A 20,531-nucleotide genomic window follows, 5' to 3' on the forward strand; every position below is an offset into this window, starting at 1 on the left:
ATGTCTCGGCTCCATCAGCTTTATTTCGTCGTATGTCTCCATACACTGAAATCGAACTCATAAAAAGAGCCTTTTTTTCAAAAAGACGTAATGATGTGTGAATATTTTGTGCCGCTATTTTATCGCTGATTTACTAATATGTTCCCAGGCTTCTGTAATGGTTAATCTTAAATTCTCATTTCGTATCATGGTAGGATGAACTTTGTTACATTATTTTAATGTCATGTTTCTAATCTAATTATTCTTATATGTCTTGTACAGCCGGTCGCGGTGGCCGAGCGGTTCTAGTCGCTTTAGTCCGGAACCGCACGACTGCTACGGTCGCAGGTTCGAATCCTGCCTCGGGCATGGATGTGTGTGGTGTCCTTAGGTTAGTTAGGTTTAAGTAGATCTAAGTTCTACGGGACTGATGACCTCAGATGTTAAGTCCCATAGTGCTCAGAGCCATTTGAACCATTTTGTCTTGTGCAGATCGTAAACACAGCGGAAGTACAAGATACCGCTAACACCCTGTATAAACATGAGCTGCTCTGTAGGTGTTTCTGCATCAATGGCATTACAATCTTGCATAGTTGTATCATTAGATTTTTGTATGAGACACGTTATAATTATAATCGTGGTGGAGCATAGATCTTCCATAAATGTTACTCATTGTAGTAACCTAAGTGAAGATGCATTAATGAAAATTCAGGCATCTTTTTCCTAACGAAATGACAAACAGCACATAACAACAAACAAAAGAACATTTTGTACATAGTAGGTATTCTGTCGATGTTTTATCACAAAGTAGGAGCTCATAAGTAGATAAACAATTAAGAGTGTCCTGTAGTTCTTATATAAAGCCTCTGACAACAAAGTTCAGTGAATTAAGTCAGAACGGTCGATCGGGCAACACTGGTGACTCACAATGCGGCACCTGCGTAGCGGCCGGTGTTGACAACCTGCCCCCATCGTAGTCCAGTTGAGCATCGTGTGTGTTCCGTGTTAGATCTGTTGAACGAAATGCTTGTTTAGTGCGTTGGTTATGAGCTGAGAACAGGACAGTGAACGAGCAAAGGATCAATTTAAAGTTTTGTTTTAAGCTTGGCAAGACGCCGAAAAAAACGCATGCAGTGCTGGTACGTGTCTATGGGGATCAAGCACTGTCCGTGAAGTGTGTGTACGAGTGGTTCGCCCGTTTTCGAGGAGGCCGGGAAAGTGCTTCTGACAATACCCGTAGCGGACGACCGGCGACCGCCGTCGGTGACGAAAACATTGAGAAAGTGATCACATTAATCACGAACGACAGTCGATTAACTGTGCGTATGATAGTGGGTGAACTGCAGATGAACCATGAATCCATACGACAAATCCTTATGCATGAGTTAGGGAAGAGGAAAACGTGTTGTCATCTTGTGCCACATCACTTGACCATTGATCAGAAGCAGGCACGTTTAGAGGCTTCACAGGATTTTGTCGAACATCCACCATACTCACCGGATCTCAATCTTCCACACTTCTTTCTGTTCCCTCGACTAAACCTTGCTTTGAAAGGGAGGAGATTTGATGATATTCCTGACGTACAACTAACGTGACGCGGCCTTTCAACACCATCCTAAAGGAAGACATCGTGCAAAGTTTCCAGGACATGTATTGCAGAGCTCAACAGTGCATGGTTATGGGAGGTGGCTATTTCGAAGGACGGTAAGGTAACTGTAGTTCACAGTTCATCTACGTTAATGTTACAGGACTGTTCATCGAACTTTGTTGTCAGTGGTTGAATTACGGGTTTACAATACATGGAATATAGACTGTCTGATAAAAAGTATCCAGACACCTATTAGTGAACATTGATTTGGGATTTGTCTATCCTTCGCCTTGATGACTCCTTTAACTCTGCTAGGGATACTTTCAATAAAGTGTTTGAATATCTGTCGAGGAATGGTGGCTCATTAGTTCTCAAGAGTCGAAGCGTGAGAAGCTCGTGACCATATTGGTTGGACCCTAGACTACAGGAAAATCATGGCCTGGTCAGACGAGTGCCGATTTCAGTTGGTAGGAGCCGATGGTAGGCTTTAAGTGTAGCGCAGACCCCCACGAAGCCATGGACGCAAGCTGTCAACAAGGCCCTGTGCAAGCAGGTGATGAATCCATCATGATGTGGGCTTTGTTTTCATGAAATGGGCTTGGGCCTCTGATCCAACTGAACCGCTCATTGACTGGGAATGGTTATTTTCAGCTACTTGGAGACTATTTGCAGCCATTGATGGACTTCATGGTTCAAATGGCTCTGAGCACTATGGGACTCAACTGCTGTGGTCATAAGTCCCATAGAACTTAGAACTACTTAAACCTAACTAACCTAAGGACAGCACACAACACCCAGCCATCACGAGGCAGAGAAAATCCCTGACCCCGCCGGGAATCGAACCCGGGAACCCGGCGTGGGAAGCGAGAACGCTACCGCACGACCACGAGATGCGGGCGATGGACTTCATATTCCCAAATAACGATGAAGTTGTTATGGATGATAATGCGCCATGCCACCGGGCCTCAATTGCTCGCGACAGGTTTGAAGAACATTCTGCAAAATTTGAGTGAATGATTTGGCCAACCAGATCGCGTGACATGAATCCCACCGAACATTTATGGGACATAACGAGAGGTCAGTTCGTGCATAAATCCAGCACCGGCAACACATTCGAAATTATGGACCGCTATAGAGGTAACATGGCTCAATATTTCTGTAGTGGACGTCCAACGATTTTTTGAGTCCATGCCACGTCGAGTTGCTGCAGCACGCCGGGTAAAAGTATGTCCGCCACGATATTAGGAGGTACTGCATAAATTATGTCACCTCAGTGTACTTTACACTGAGTCATGTGATCAAGTTAATTGCCGCTATAGCGGAGACAACAGTTTCCTTTGTCGTGTAGTAAAGGAAGTTCGGTCAAGAGTACGCTTCGCCTAAGAGAATGAACTTTAAGTTTTCCTGTGTTGAATACAGTTGCCAGGAAAAATGCGTTGGCTATTCACTGTAGCAGTACGTAGTGACGTAAACTCCAGACGCTTCCTGTGTGTCATACATTGCTTTTTGGCAAATGGTTCAAATGGCTCTGAGCACTATGGGACTTAACATCTGTGGTCATCAGTCCCCTAGAACTTAGAACTACTTAAACCTAACTAACCTAAGGACATCACACACATCCATGCCCGAGGCAGGATTCGAACCTGCGACCGTAGCAGTCGCGCGGTTCCGGACTGCGCGCCTAGAACCGCGAGACCACCGCGGCCGGCCTTGCTTTTTGGTATTCGGGTATGGTAGCGTTCTTGTTAGGATCGAAAAAAACATTTTCGTCATACTCATAAGCGGTTTTAACGAGTCACTGCAGCTTAAGTTATTGGATTAGCTGTTAGGCCCAGAGGACGTGGTCCCTTGTCCATCCGGTAGCAGCTGTCTGTCTGACATACGGTGAGATCTAACCATACGTTTGTTAGCTAGTGAACTTTTTGGTAAGAGTACTCACGGCTGCTGCGGTTTATTCAGAAGTGCCTACTACCGGGCAGCAACAGTAGAGAAGGCAGCAAACGCATTTGAAGTAACGGGAATTTTTCCATTCAGTCCTACTGTTTGTTGAGACTTCCTGGCAGATTAAAACTGTGTGCCGGACAGAGACTCGAACTCGGAACCTTTGCCTTTCGAAGGCAAGTGCTCTACCATCTGAGCTACCCAATCACGACACACGACCCGTCCTCACAGCTCTAATTCCGCCAGTACCTCGCCTCCTACCTTCCAAATTTCACAGAAGCACTCCTGCGAACCTACTGTTTGTTCCTCGGAGGTTTTCGCCCGTTCTCGTCTAACGGAAAGAGACGTTCATAACACCGAGTATAGCAGCGCGTCTGGAGCCAGTGGCCAAATGAAGGGAACCCGTACAAGAACTTCTATGTACTGCTACAATTCAGAGCCTCAAGGGCGCAAGTGCACACCTCCATTTCTTACAGGGCCTCTGCCAAAATTATCGTCAATTGACCAAAGGAAGTGGAGTCCTAAAACCCAGAAATCCTTTACTCCTCCCCGGTGTGAAGAATGCTCTCGAACAGAAACCGAAGGATTAGGAGAAGGAAAACTGAAGATAAAGGAGAAAAATAAAGTAGAATTTTCCAGAATAGAAAAAAACTCGTTCTCCATAAAGTAAATTGCTCATAGCACCTCAGATAACTGATTCTTTTTTAAAAAGCGCATTTTTCCAGGTTACGGATGTGGTATTTATTCCTGGATACTGTGTGATAGATGTAAGGAATTGTAGCATCAGGAACATACTGATTATGAAGGTGAAAGACATTACCTATGAGTATACTGTTGAAAACTTCCACAAATGAGCTCTTGCCCAAATGAATGCGTACTATTGTTCGCTTGTACGAAATCCAAATTTTCCCCCTAAGTGCGTACTCTTACACGAAAGTCGCTTACATTTCCACTTTCACTAATGATATCGTCGGCAATTATTATCGAAAGAAGTTAATAATATTGGAAATCACGTCATTAGTGTGGATAATATGCGGCAACGGTGCACTCCGTTATGGCCCACCAAGCGATATTTTCATTTACTTACGCGCTAATCGCTCCCTTTGGGTTATGCAGTGTATCGATAAACCCTTTCAGCATTGACATACGTGGATCACTGTTCCACGTGTGCATATACAAGATGAAAGCGCGTACGCGGTCCTCAGAGGCAGCCGTCAGCGAGCGCACGCCAATCTAGCCGTATTGTGGGACACAACGGATATTGATTGTGCGTCTTTTTCATAAAGACCGTGCTGGCGCAAGTTCCGACCCCGAGCGCAGCAGCACTTCTGCTAACGAGCGGAGCCATCCTCTTCAGAGCCGAAGTCTGTCTCCTGCGGAAGCGGGCACACAATTTGGCTGAGTGACGCCACGGAGGGAGCCGGGAGCGACCAGTTACAGCCCTATTCTATCGCTATCAACCGCCGTGGCTCTTCTACGCTGCTATAATAACTTCAGCGAAGGCTCCACCGTGTTCTCACAACAACAACATTCATCTTACAGGAACTTAGCCCGAGAATAGGAGGTGAAGTTCTCTTGAAATTCATGTGTTACGGAGTCTCGGCGCTAGTTTATATTTTGCTTCGTATCTAATAGCATAAGTCACATGTGAAGGAAGACACAAGAGACTACAGTATCCACTGAACTAGAGCGTGTTTCGTAAGTCTCCCCCTATTTTCACAATACTGTAGTTTTAGTATTCGTAAAGCGACTACATTCAAACTTAATTACACTACTGGCCATTAAAATTGCTGCACCACGAAGATGACGTGCTACAGACGCGAAACTTAGGCGACAGGAAGAAGATGCTGTGATATGCAAATGATTAGCTTTTCAGAGCATTCTCACAAGGTTGGGGCCGGTGGCGACACATACAACGTGCTGACATGAGGAAAGTTCCCAACCAATTTCTCATACACAAACAGCAGTTGACCGGCGTTGCCTGGTGAAACGTTGTAGTGATGCCTCGCGTAAGGAGGAGACATGCGTACCATCACGTTTCCGACTTTCATCAAGGTCGTATTGTAGCCTATCGCGATTGCGGTTTATCGTATCGCGACATTGCTGCTCGCGTTGGTAGAGATCCAATGGCTGTAAGCAGAATATGGAATCGGTGGGTTCAGGAAGGTAATCCGGAACGCCGCGCTGGATCCCAACGGCCTCGTATCACTATCAGTCGAGATGACAGGCATCTTATCCGCATGGCTGTAACTGATCTTGCAGCCACGTCTCGATCCCTGGGTCAACAGCTGTGGACGTTTGCAAGACAACAACCATCTGCACGAACAGTTCGACGACGTTTGCAGCAGCATGGACTATCAGCTCGGAGACCATGGCTGCGGTTACACTTGACGCTGCATCACAGACAGGAGCGCCTGAGATGGTGTACTCAACGACGAACCTGGGCGCACGAATGGCAGAATGCCATTTTTTCGGATGAATCCAGGCTCTGTTTACAGCATCATGATGGTCGCATCCGTGTTTGGCGACATCGCGGTGAACGCACATTGGAAGCGTGTATTCGTCATCGCCATACTGGCAGTATCACCCGGCGTGATGGTATGGGGTGCCATTGGTTACACGTCTCGGTCACCTCTTGTTCGCATTGACGGCACTTTGAACAGTGGACGTTACATTTCAGATGTGTTACGACCCGTGGCTCTACCCATCATTCTATCCCTGCGAAACCCTACATTTCAGCAGGATAATGCACGACCGCATGTTGCAGGTCCTGTACGGGCCCTTCTGGATACAGAAAATGTTCGACTACTGCCCTGGCCAGCACATTCTCCAGATCTCTCACCAATTGAAAACGTCCGGTCAATGTTGGCTCGTCACAATACGCCAGTCACTACTCTTGATGAACTGTGGTATTGTGTTGAAGCTGCATGGGCAGCTGTACCTGTACAAACCATCCAAGCTCTGTTTGACTCAATGACCAGGCGTACCAAGGCCGTTATTACGGCCAGAGGTGGTTGTTCTGGGTCCTGATTTCTCAGGATCTATGCACCCAAAGTGCGTGAAAATGTAATCACATGTCAGTTCTAGTGTAATATATTTGTCCAATGAATACCCGTTTATCATCTGCATTTCTTCCTGGTGTAGTAATTTTAATGGCCAGTAGTGTATTACGTACAATAGACCTCGAGGTTTATAATCTTGAGAAGACAAGGTGAATGACCGACACTGCTGGAGAATATGTTGTTGTCAGATGAGGGCGAGTTTCATATTGACACTTTTGTAACCAGACATATCTACCATTACTGCGTAAGTGGGACTCCAGACATTTCTGTTGCAAATGCACAAGTGATAGCAGATGCAAGCGTACCGAATCGGATACGAAACTGTGTTACCAATACGCGGCTTATGTAGAAATTTATCTCATCTCAAACGGTATGTAATTACCAAGTTTCGTCACACTGCTGTGTGTAATTACCAAGTTTCATCGTAGCTATTTAAAACTAGAATACAACAGACAGGAAAATGTTAGCCGGCCGACGTGGCCGAGCGGTTCTAGGCGCTTCAGTCTGGAACCGCGCGACCGGTACGGTCGCAGGTTCCAATCCTGCCTCGGGCATGGATGTTTCTGATGTCCTTAGGTTAGTTAGGTTTAAGTAGTTCTAAGTCCTAGGGGACTGATGACCTCAGATGTTAAGTCCCATAGTGCTCAGAGCCATTTGAACCAGCAAAATGTTACATTGTTGCTAAACCATCGTAAATTTTTCCACACCATATTTTATTCAAAGGAAGTCATAATATATACACTAGTTAACTACGATTATAAGGTCTCCAGTGGTATTTCACATACAGGGTAAATACAGAATGTCATGTTTTACACCCTACACTGACAATACCACATTGGTGAGAACCGCGATCGTAATTTTATGAGGATTTAGCAGTCTAGGTTTAACTAAAGCATTACCTTAAAGAAGGCTTTCAATAAGGACTGTCAACTTGTACGGGAATTCCCCCACCACCGTCTACAAATACCAGTTAGTGTTTCTACACGCGAGGTCGCAACTATACTGAGAACTGTTTTCAAGAAGGTGTCAAAATAATGAAGTAAATGGTGCAGGCGTAAATGGAATTCTGCGGACATTATCTCAAGAGCTTCCAGAATACTGGATATGGAAATGGATTTCGTATGTATAGCATATGGGGACGTCAAAGTAATAATAACAATAATAATAATAAGAGTTACTGGAAGTTTACAAAGTATTATTTTCGATCGGTAAAACTAATTTTTAATTATTTTTAGGTATATTTTTGTCTACACGCAAAAGTAGAGAAGGCGAGATAGGACGCTTTAAGTCAAAAATAACCGCGCAACTAGAAAGTCAACTCTCATCACTTCATTCATAAAACCATACTTTGAAAGATTTCATATAAATTAAAAACTAAATACCACCAGAACGTGCCATGAAGACCCAACGTTACCGAGCGGCCGCCGTGTCATCCTCAGTTCAGAGGAGTCACTGTATACGAATATGGAGGGGCATGTGGTCAGCACACCGCTCTCCCGGCCATATGTCAGTTTACGAGACCGCAGTCGCTACTTCTCAATCAAGTAGCTTCTCAGTTTCCCTCACAAGGGCTGAGTGCATATTCCCTACTGCGAAAAACATCTCTCTTGAACAAGTGCTCATAGCTCCTCAGGTATGCATTTTTGAGCCCATGTTTACTGGAAATTTTTTCCCTGCTTTGGTCCATACTACCAGCTGTGAAAGTTGCCTACCCTACGTTCTTAGCAACAACAGTACTAATACATGTATGCCACTGTCAGAGATATCAGAACGGTTTTCACATATAACTTTCGACTCGTTCGTTTACGGTAGAGGCACTCATACCTTAAACTGATACATTTATCCTTCTCCATCATCACAGAAAGTTTGTAACATCGTCACGGAATCACGCTGCATACACATGCATTTACAGGCGCCGGCGAGTACAGGGCTATTACAAATGATTGAAGCGATTTCATAAATTCACTGTAGCTCCATTCATTGACATATGGTCACGACACACTACAGATACGTAGAAAAACTCATAAAGTTTTGTTCGGCTGAAGCCGCACTTCAGGTTTCTGCCGCCAGAGCGCTCGAGAGCGCAGTGAGACAAAATGGCGACAGGAGCCGAGAAAGCGTATGTCGTGCTTGAAATGCACTCACATCAGTCAGTCATAACAGTGCAACGACACTTCAGGACGAAGTTCAACAAAGATCCACCAACTGCTAGCTCCATTCGGCGATGGTATGCGCAGTTTAAAGCTTCTGGATGCCTCTGTAAGGGGAAATCAATGGGTCGGCCTGCAGTGAGCGAAGAAATGGTTGAACGCGTGCGGGCAAGTTTCACGCGTAGCCCGCGGAAGTCGACGAATAAAGCAAGCAGGGAGCTAAACGTACCACAGCCGACGGTTTGGAAAATCTTACGGAAAAGGCTAAAGCAGAAGCCTTAACGTTTACAATTGCTACAAGCCCTGACACCCGATGACAAACTCAAACGCTTTGAATTTTCGGCGCGGTTGCAACAGCTCATGGAAGAGGATGCGTTCAGTGCGAAACTTGTTTTCAGTGATGAAGCAACATTTTTTCTTAATGGTGAAGTGAACAGACACAATGTGCGAATCTGGGCGGTAGAGAATCCTCACGTATTCGTGCAGCAAATTCGCAATTCACCAAAAGTTAACGTGTTTTGTGCAATCTCACGGTTTAAAGTTTACGGCCCCTTTTTCTTCTGCGAAAAAAACGTTACAGGACACGTGTATCTGGACATGCTGGAAAATTGGCTCATGCCACAACTGGAGACCGACAGCGCCGACTTCATCTTTCAACAGGATGGTGCTCCACCGCACTTCCATCACGATGTTCGGCATTTCTTAAACAGGAGATTGGAAAACCGATGGATCGGTCGTGGTGGAGATCATGATCAGCAATTCATGTCATGGCCTCCACGCTCTCCCGACTTAACCCCATGCGATTTCTTTCTGTGGGGTTATGTGAAAGATTCCGTGTTTAAACCTCCTCTACCAAGAAACGTGCCAGAACTGCGAGCTCGCATCAACGATGCTTTCAAACTCATTGATGGGGACATGCTGCGCCGAGTGTGGGAGGAACTTGATTATCGGCTTGATGTCTGCCGAATCACTAAAGGGGCACATATCGAACATTTGTGAATGCCTAAAAAAACTTTTTGAGTTTTTGTATGTGTGTGCAAAGCATTGTGAAAATATCTCAAATAATAAAGTTATTGTAGAGCTATGAAATCGCTTCAATCATTTGTAATAACCCTGTATAGCTTTCACTCTCTGTATCGTTGTTGTATGTTTCCGGACATAGGTCCTTATTTAAAATGTTATGTACTCACTCCCATGTACAAGTTCTAGAAGTTTGTAACGGGACTTTCCTAACACACTGTGTACACTACTGTTTCTACGTGGAACTTTATTTCAGGTCGAAAATAGCTTTACGTCTTTCAAGCCTAAAACTAATTTTTTGCTGCCATTTCATTGTAGCGTTTACATTCAGTGATCAAAGGAAAAAAATATTATGTCGTAGTCAAAATATTTACAGTTCTGCAACAATGCGAACCTTCGTAATTTCATACTCTAATTTAAACTGTTTATGGAATACAAGGCGCTACTGCAGCAGCTGCTATGTAACTTAAATACCAATCAGCGTTTACAAGGAATTGTTGAAAGTGCTAATGAGATTCATATCACAAAGCTTCAGTACGTTTTGCCACTTTACGAAATACGCTCGCCGGACAAGGTATTAGTCACTCTCTTAAAAAAGCAGTGCAGTTGCTTTGTGGAACCGTACCAAGCTGTCTTGTGACGTGATGTGTATGTCCCAGTCGCTTCTATGGAATAAATGCAGTAAATGGAGTCTCCGTGGAGAAGTGACAGAATGGCAGAAAGAAGCTACCATGACTGGATGTGCTCGTGACCACACCGTGTATGAAACTGCGCGATTTGTTGGTGTATCGGTGCGGACCGTCCTATGTGTCTACGAGAAATTATGTAGTTCTACCACTCACAGCCATACAATATGGCGTAATGACAGTGGTTGTAAAAAAGACCAGAGATGACTGTTGTTCCTTGTCAATGACAGTCGGTTTCAAAGCGGGCAGGAATTGCTGCACTAGGTGAATGCATGCCCATCTTAACCAGGTTCCGAGCGAACACTGCGAAGAGAATTGCATGCAATGGATGTTTTGGGTCCGATACCTAGCAGATGGACATCGCTTACACAGGCACATAAAGTTGCACGTCTTCTACGATGCCAAAAACACAGAAACTGAACAGTAGCTGACTGGAGATGTGTAGCGTGGTTCGACAAATTCGCATTTATACCGTTTTCAAATTAGGCAATGCGTCGAGGAAACTGACGGCTCGGTGAGGCGTTTAAACCGCATTTTTCTCACATGACATCCTGAAAGCCACGGATCAAGGCAGTCAGGTAGATGCAGTATTTTTCGATTTTCGAAAACCATTTCACGCAGTACCACACCTACGCTTATTATTAAAACTACGATTATATGGGACATCAGACAATATATGTAACTGGATTGAGGATTTTTTGGTAGAGAGGACGCAACATGTTATATTTGATGGACAGTCATCGGCAGATGTAGAAGTAACTTGGGGTGTAACCCAGGCAAATATGTTGGGTCCTTGCTGTCACGGTTGTATACAGGGTGATTCAAAAAGAATACCACAACTTTAGGAATTTAAAACTCTGCAACGACAAAAGGCAGAGCTAAGCACTATCTGTCGGCGAATTAAGGGAGCTATAAAGTTTCATTTAGTTGTACATTTGTTCGCTTGAGGCGCTGTTGACTAGGCGTCAGCATCAGTTGATGCTAAGATGGCGACCGCTCAACAGAAAGCTTTTTGTGTTATTGAGTACGGCAGAAGTGAATCGACGACAGTTGTTCAGCGTGCATTTCGAACGAAGTATGGTGTTAAACCTCCTGATAGGTGGTGTATTAAACGTTGGTATAAACAGTTTACAGAGAATGGGTGTTTGTGCAAAGGGAAAAGTTCTGGACGGCCGAGAACGAGTGATGAAAATGTAGCACGCATCCAGCAAGCATTTGTTTGCAGCCCAGGAAAATCGACTCGCAGAACTAGCAGAGAGCTGCAAATTCCACAATCAACTGTATGGAGAGTCCTACGAAAAAGGTTAGTTATGAAACCTTATCGTCTGAAATTGGTTCAAGCACTGTCTGCAGCTGATAAGATTAAAAGAATCGATTTCTGTGGTTTTATCCATGCTCAAATGGAAACAGATGAATCTTTCGTTTCAAAGATTGTGTTTAGTGATGAAGCAACTTTCCACACTAACGGGAAAGTCAACCGTCACAATGTCTGTATATGGGGCACTGAGAATCCGCGGGAAACAACTCAGTATGAACGTGACTCGCCTAAGGTGAACGTTTTCTGTGCCATTTCAGCCAATAAAGTTTTTGGTCCCTTTTTCTTCGAAGGTGCTACTGTAACTGGACTACAGTATCTGGAGATGTTAGAGAATTGGCTGTTCCCTCAGCTCGAACAAGAAGCACAACAATTCATATTTCAGCAGGATGCAGCGCCACCACATTGGCACTTATCTGTCCGTAACTACCTGAACGTCAACTACCCGAGGCGATGGATCGGCCGCCAGGCAGCCCGTGACAGAGCACTTCATCACTGGCCTCCAAGAAGCCCCGATCTTACCCCCTGCGATTTTTTCTTATGGGGGTATGTTAAGGATATGGTGTTTCGGCCACCTCTCCCAGCCACCATTGATGATTTGAAACGAGAAATAACAGCAGCTATCCAAACTGTTACGCCTGATATGCTAGAGAGAGTGTGGAACGAGTTGGAGTATCGGGTTGATATTGCTCGAGTGTCTGGAGGTGGCCATATTGAACATCTCTGAACTTGTTTTTGAGTGAAATAAAACCTTTTTAAATACTCTTTGTAATGATGTATAACAGAAGGTTATATTATGTTTCTTTCATTAAATACACATTTTTAAAGTTGTGGTATTCTTTTTGAATCACCCTGTATTATTGATCTTGAAGACAATATTAATAGTAGCCCCAGACTTTTCGCAGATGGTGCAGTTAACTACGACGGTGTGTAGGATGAACTAGGCTGTCAAATACTTAGCCTGAATTTGAAAACATTTCAGAGTGGTGCAATGACTGGCATCTTCCTTTAAATGTTCAAAAATTTAAAACTGCGCACTTCACAAAACTAGGAACATAGTATCCTATGAATATAGCATTAGTGAGTCTGAGCTGAATTCTGAAAACTCATTCAAATACGTGGATGTCCACTTAGTAGGGACATGAAGTGTAACGATCACAGCCCGCATCTCGTGGTCGTGCGGTAGCGTTCTCGCTTCCCACGCCCGGGTTCCCGGGTTCGATTCCCGGCGGGGTCAGGGATTTTCTCTGCCTCGTGATGGCTGGGTGTTGTGTGCTGTCCTTAGGTTAGTTAGGTTTAATTAGTTCTAAGTTCTAGGGGACTGATGACCAAAGATGTTAAGTCCCATAGTGCTCAGAGCCCTTTGAACCATTTTTTTGTAACGATCACATAAGTCCAGTCGTGGGTAAAGCAGGTAGCAGACTGGTTTATTGGTAGAATACTCGGTAAATGTGATCAGGCTACAAAGGAGATGGTTTACAAATCACTCATGCGATCCATCCTAGAATATTTGTCAAGTGTGTGGGATCCGTACCTAGCAGGACCAGCTGGGTATATCGAACTTATACAGAGAAGAGCAGCACGAATGGTCACAAGTTTGTTTGATCTGCGGGAGAGTATCATGAGATGTTGAAAGAACTGGAATGGCAGACTCTTGAAGACAGACGGATACTATCCCGAGAAAGTCTACTGACAAAGTTTCAAGAATCGATTTTACATGATGACTCTAGGAGTATATTACAACCCCCTACATACCGCTCACATATGGATCGTGAAGATAAGATTAGATTAATTACAGCACGCAACGAGGCATTTAAACATTTTTTCCACGCTCCGTACGTGAATGAAACGGGGAAATGCCCTAATAACAGATACAGTGGGACGTACTCCCTGCCATCCATTTCACAGTGGTTCGCGGAGTACAGATGTTGATGTAGATGTGTGTGAGGGATATAGCTCAATACAGAGGTTCTTCTGTGAAGTTTTTGGGGAGTGTTTTCGTACCATGACTTTGGTCCACTCATTCAAATTGCCGTAAACATGAATCGGGATGCTTATGTCAACAGTCTAGAGACCGAGTATTGGCCGTTCTTCTACACCTTGACTGTGAGTATGCTGTGGACACACCCGTCTTCCAAGATAAAAGAGGGGTGTTCACACGGCTGCACGCATACGTTCATGATTTGATGAATACTGAGGCACTCTATTGCACCTCCAATGGACCAATGTTCAAATGTGTGTGTGAAATCGTATGGGACTTAACTGCTAAGGTCATCAATCCCTATGCTTACACACTACTTAACCTAAATTATCCAAAGGACAAACACACACACACCCATGCCCAAGGGAGGACTCGAACCTCCACCAGGACCAGCCGCACAGTCCATGACTGCAGCGCCTGAGACCGGTCGGCTAGTCCCACGCGGCATGGGGGGTACCCAAAAAAAAAAATCGGAACAACATTGTCATGGGCGGAGCTTGTGTAGTACGCATTTCAGCCGCTAGACGTGTGTAACGCAACTCATTGCCAGTTCAGTGCCGCCTTTGATGTCGACCTGGCTTCTTCTGTTCATGTGCTGTGATTGTTTTTGCTAACGCTGTTTTTTTCTTGTTTCGTTTTTTATGCTAGCAAGTTTAAGAGAACAATTTGCAGCTATGGAATTTTATCTTCCACTCGATAAAAATGCTGCTGAAAGTGTTTTAATGTTGAAAACAGCTTACCAGGATGACGCAATGGGAAAAACTCAAGTGTACGAGTGGTCTGCTCGATTTAAAAATGGCGACTGTCGATTGATGACAAACCTCATTCTGGACGTCCATCAACTGTCCGAAATGACGAAAATATTGAAAAAATTCGAGAGCTTGTGATCACAGACCGTCGACAGAGAATTGATCAACTGTCAGAGATTATTGGATTATCTTGGAGCTCGGTACAGCGAATTTTGACGGAAGATTTGGGAATGGAAAGGGTTGATGCCAAGTTTGTTTCTCGGGTTCTGACTGAAAATCAAAAGGTATGTCAAGTTGAAACATGTTGTGCTTCGAAACAACATACTGAAACTGATCCAGATTTTCTGTCAAAGGTCATTACTGGTGAAGAGTCATGGTGCTGTGGTCACCGACCCAGAAGCAAAGCAACAGTCAAGCCAATGGAAGACGTCATAATCACCTTGTCCGAAAAAATGTCGTCACGTCAAATCAAACATCAAAACAATGCTGATTTGCTTTTTTGGTGCAAGGGCGTTGTTTACTCAGTTTTTCCCACCAGGTCAGGCCGTGAATCAAACCTTTTATTTGGAAGTTTTAAGAAGATTGGGCAGAAGTGGTCGTCAAAAAAGTCCGAATTTGTGACAGACAGGAGACTGTTTCTTCCACCACGACAACACACCTGCACACACAGCCATGTCTGTGGGCAGTTTTTGGCTAAAAATGGCATGGTTCCGCTGCCCCACGCAACTTGCTCGTCTGACCGGGCTCCGTGCAACTTTTTCTTATTTCTGTACATGAAAAGGGACATGAAAGGACACCGATTTGACAACATTGAAGAAGTCAAGAAAAAAACTGAGGACACCTGTCAGCCATTTCTAAAGATGGGTACAAAAAATGATTCGAACAGTGGAAGCACCGGTGGGACAATGTATTAGTTGTAATGGAGAGTACTTTAAAGGGGATAAGGTTGTTTTGTAAACAATTTGAAAATAAATAGCTTTTAAATAATAATTCCAGTTTCTTTTGGGTACCCACTCGTACTTAACTTTGAAAACAAGAAGTGTCCATACATACAGCACGAAATATATGTGTCGCTGACACATAACGTTCAGTACTTCATTGCAGAATGGGTGTTTCACATCAGAGTAGAACAGTCTTTAAATGATAATAAGTTCAGAATAACTGTTCTGTTCGCACTCAGATGGATCTGAACTACAATAGACCGTCGTAAGCAATGATTACAACTGATGGCTGACTACGTAGAGAATGGGCTGAGCGGCACTGAGGTCGGACATACATACACTATGTGATCAAAAGTATACGGACACCCCCAAAAACATACGTTCTTCATATTCGGTGGATTGTACTGCCACCTACTGCCAGGTACTCCATATCAGTTATCTCAGTAGTCATTAGACATCGTGAGAGAGCAGAATGGGGCTCTCCGCGGAAATCACAGACCTCGAACGTGGTCAGGTGATTGGGTGTCGCTTGCGTCATACGTCTGTACGCGACATTTCCACTCTCCTAAACTTCCCTAGGTCCACTGTTTCCAATGCGATAGTGTCCAGGCCACAGTTTTCCATTCGTCTAGGCCCAACCAATTTGACCACGAGCATAGGAGGGACGCTGCTGGCGGTGTCGTGCTGTTAGCAAAGGTACTCGCGTCGGTCGTCTGCTGCCACAGCCAATTGACTCCTAACGGATACGTTCGTCATACGTCTCAAATTGATTTCTGCGGTTATTTCACGTAGTTCTGCTTGTTTATTATCACTGACAACTCTAGGCAGACGCCACTATTCTCGGTCGTCTGGTTTCTCTGCGTAACTACAATAGCAACAAAGGGACACAAAAAATTGATAATGAATACAATAGTGACAAATTAATTGTTGCTCTCACCTCGCATACCTCGCCTCGTCGCATAGTGTAAGGCGAAGCGCGCCAGCTTGCGGGACAAGAAGCTTAGATGCATCGGCCAGGCAGAGCGTGGTTTTTAGGCGGTTTCCAACACTCGTTTAGGCAGATGCTGGGCTGGTTCCCAATTACTGTATCAGAAAATAAGGTACACAAATAGTTGAAATACGATCCCACACAGTATAACGTTTACAAAAATCACAGACTGCTAGTGCACACGAATTTGCTCCCGTAGGTAAGTGACGACTACGGCATCCGACAGAGGGGATATTATTTATTGTTAACAAGTACTTAAATTTACATATAAGGTGCCATCAAAAATTTTCCGTTCGAAGGCCGTACAGTCCGGAATCGATATGCCAATCAGGTTAAGTCGTCGAGAGCACTGAGACAATCATCCTACCGACGCACCCGATTGAAGTCCGCCCCTGGTAGCTGAGTGGTCAGCGCGGCAGATTGTCAATCCTAAGGGCCTGGGTTCGATTACCTGCTGCGTCGGAGATTTTCTCCGCTCGGGGACTGGGTGTTGTGTTGTCCTAATCATCATTATTTTCATTCCCATCGACGCACAAGTTGCCGAAGTGGCGTAAAATCGAAAGACTTGCGCCCGGCGAACGGTCTACTCGACTGGAGGCCCTAGTCACACGACATTTATTTACCAGATTGAAGATACCTCTTTGGTAAAACACTGTGTGCTGCTGCGTGAAGAAGTCTGTAACTGCCTGCTGCACATCCTCGTCCGGCAGGAATCATCAACTTTCCGATGCCTTTGTTAAGGGACCGAAGGCGTGACAGTCGCATGAAGAGAGAGACCAGGACTATGGGGCGTGTGCTCGAGTGTCTCCCACCTGCATGGGCGTAACTTCTGCGTTATGACATTTGCGATATGGGGACATGCATTACCACGAAGCAGCAACACCTCTTTTTGCACCATTCCGGAATCGTGGTTTTCGGCAGACATACGGCCCCATACGCATTCTTCATTCTCTGATAGGTGTCTATCGGTCTTTGCCCTTGGGCAGCCAAGAAAAGAATAACAGCACGTTGGTCCTGTTTGGACTCATATGCTGATAACGTCGCTATAGATCACATTTCCGCATTTACCGCATACACGTCGGAAAGACACGAACGCCACACTAACCTCTTGCCTACAAGTCGACGTTTATATGCCCACATCGGAGTCGCGCAACGTTGCAGATACGCTGCAGCAACGCCCTCAGACGGAAACTTTTCAAAAATTCAAATGACTCTAAGCACTATAGGACTTAACATCTGAGGTCATCAGTCCCCTAGAACTTAGAGCTACTTAAGCCTAACTAACCTAAGGACATCACACACATCCATGCCCGAGGCAGGATTCGAACCTGGGACCGTAGCAGCAGCGCGGTTCCGGACTGGAGCGCCTAGAACCGCTCGGCCACAACGTCCGGCGGAAACACCGAGTTACAGTAAAGGTTTGCATCTTTTTCCATTCAAGCACTTTCCGTCGTAGTCTTGCAAAATAAATTGGTATTTGCGAGTGGCGCTGTTCAAATGGTTCAAATGGCTCTGAGCACTATGGGACTCAACTGCTGAGGTCATTAGTCCCCTAGAACTTAGAACTAGTTAAACCTAACTAACCTAAGGACATCACACACATCCATGCCCGAGGCAGGATTCGAACCTGCGACCGTAGCGGTCTCGCGGCTCCAGACTGCAGCGCCAGAACCGCGCGGCCACTTCGGCCGGCGAGTGGCGCTGTAAAGGAAAATTCTCGGGCATCCTCTTCGGGTGTCCTACCAAGGGCTGTCCAAAAGATTCAATTTTATCGTCCTCTGATGTACTGTACTGTATTGATCTGATTACCTTAGTTACAGCATCAAATCTTTGCTTCGTCTCCTTTTCTTCATCGCGGCAGCCACTTTTTTTCTTTTCCAAGAGTTGTTCCGAAGGATCTTTGTCAGACAATCGAGCTCTCGTGAAGCTGATTGCTGAATGAAGGTCATTTCTAGATCTTTTATATGAGACACTGATATGGCCTTCTGTCTGAAATTGTTAGCTTTCTCCAGTCTGAAAATACTTAAAGAAACCACAAACGTTGGTGCTCAGAAACTGATTGTTTACTAAAAGGGAAATCATCATGTCTCATAGGCCACACAGACATCTTGACGCACCAGTTAAAAAAAAACATAAATGTGTATCTAAACAGACAAAAAACCTTTAAACATCAATTTTATTAACTCCCTAGCACAATATAGTTAATCAAACGTTGCTGTGTACACGCCAGGTAAGATGTTATTTAAGTGGTGTGAAATGTGTGTACATCGCTGAAAATTAATACATTACTAAGCGTACAAAAAAACTGTGTGAATTCCTAACGGACCAAATTGCTTAGTCATTGGTCCTTAGACTTACACACTACTTAAACTAACTTATTCTAAGAACAACACACACACCTATGCCCGAGCGAGGACTCGAACGTCCGACGGGAGGGGCCGCGAAGTCCGTTCTCTAAGCGTACGTTGAATGATGTATCTGATGAGTAATACCTTCAGACATTCCGTATTTTATTTTCAGAACACTTGTACAAAGAGTGAATAAGCAGAAATAGAGAAAATATTTGAAGTACGCTGGAATCATTCTGATCGTAGTGCTGCTACAGATAGGAAACGTGTAGCAATGCTAAAAGAAATTGGGCTCCACTTTCTATAAGTGTAATGGCACTTTTAGAATAATAACGTTGGCCGTGGAAGACAATAATTGCTGTTTCAGATACATAGATGTATGTATGCAGCAGAAAAGAATCAGGTGGAGCTGTTTTTTTTATGTTCTAAGCATAAATCAGCAATTGAAACGAACACACACGACGTATCAAAACTTCTCTAATTTTGCGAGAGGATGTTTATTCATTAAAAAACTTGTCTTGTAGAGCCATATATGAGGAACGCCCTATTCACTTAAAGTCAGAAAAATTATAATCGTTGCTTGAGCAGATCCTAATAAATAGTAGAAAATGCTATTGGTGTTATCTGGCGAAATTTCGCATATTTGATAAACCAGTTCCTTTATCAGTGGATATTGTGTATAAAATAGTGCTAGCCCGAAATTCGATACATAATTGGTTGCAAAAGATCGACTGCATACTGAGGCTGTGGACTGAAAGACAGTGGAAACACTTAAATAGCCACGGAAAGAAATATGCTCCCGTGGTTTCGGACTTTATAAAGGTTTTGAGGGTTGTAATCATTCATAGAGACATGTATAGTACAGTTAGTATTTCATAACGGCAGGGAGTGTGTCTTCGCAAACAAGCACTTTAATTTGCCTACAACAACTAACGTATCTGAATTTTTCTGGAAATATCAATATTATTTACCAGAGAATCTTTACAATCTTATTTCCATGAAGGTTGATTGCCACCAACGGATAGAGAGGGTATGCATGAGAAGTTTTCAATGTCTGTGGAAACGCGGCTTTAACGCCTGCTACGACGGATTCCACGAAGGCTGTGGAACTGCCAATACCTAAAAACTAAACCCCGTCCGAACAGGCCTTGGAAGGCCCAATGGTACCGATCGGCCGCCGTGTCATCCTCAGCCCACAGGCGTCACTGGACACGGACATGGAGGGGCATGTGCCAGCACACCGCTCTCCCGGCCGTATGTCAGTTTACGAGACCGGAGCCGCCATTTCTCAATCAAGTAGCTCCTCAGTTTGCCTCACAAAGGCTGAGTGTACCCCGCTTGCCAACAGAGCTCGGCAGACCAGAAGGTCACCCATCCAAGTGCCAGCCCAGTCCGACAGCGCGTAACTTCGGTGATCTGACGGTAACCGGTGTTACCACTGCGACAAGGCCGTTGGCAACTGTCGATATCAGGTGGAGGGATACTATAGCACTATGGTCTGATTTAAATCAGTTGGTATACGTAGTTTAAGGTGCAGTATTGCGACGTTGTCGCTACAAGCACAGGTACAGCGTTCCACTCACCGCTACGACAGAAAATGGCTTTAAAGTCTCTACTTCTAACAAAAATCCAGCTAAAAATCTGAAATTAACGTATAGGTTCGATCTCTATAATGTCTCTAAGCGTTTCAAAAATTAGAAGTGGTGTGAAAAAAGACAGATTTTTAGATTTTTATGCAAAGATGCGGCTGCTAAAATTTCTAAGTCATATCAAAAATCTGTGT

This window comes from Schistocerca nitens, chromosome 3 (genome assembly GCF_023898315.1).
Source record: "Schistocerca nitens isolate TAMUIC-IGC-003100 chromosome 3, iqSchNite1.1, whole genome shotgun sequence".
NCBI classification, from domain to species: Eukaryota; Metazoa; Arthropoda; class Insecta; order Orthoptera; family Acrididae; genus Schistocerca; species Schistocerca nitens.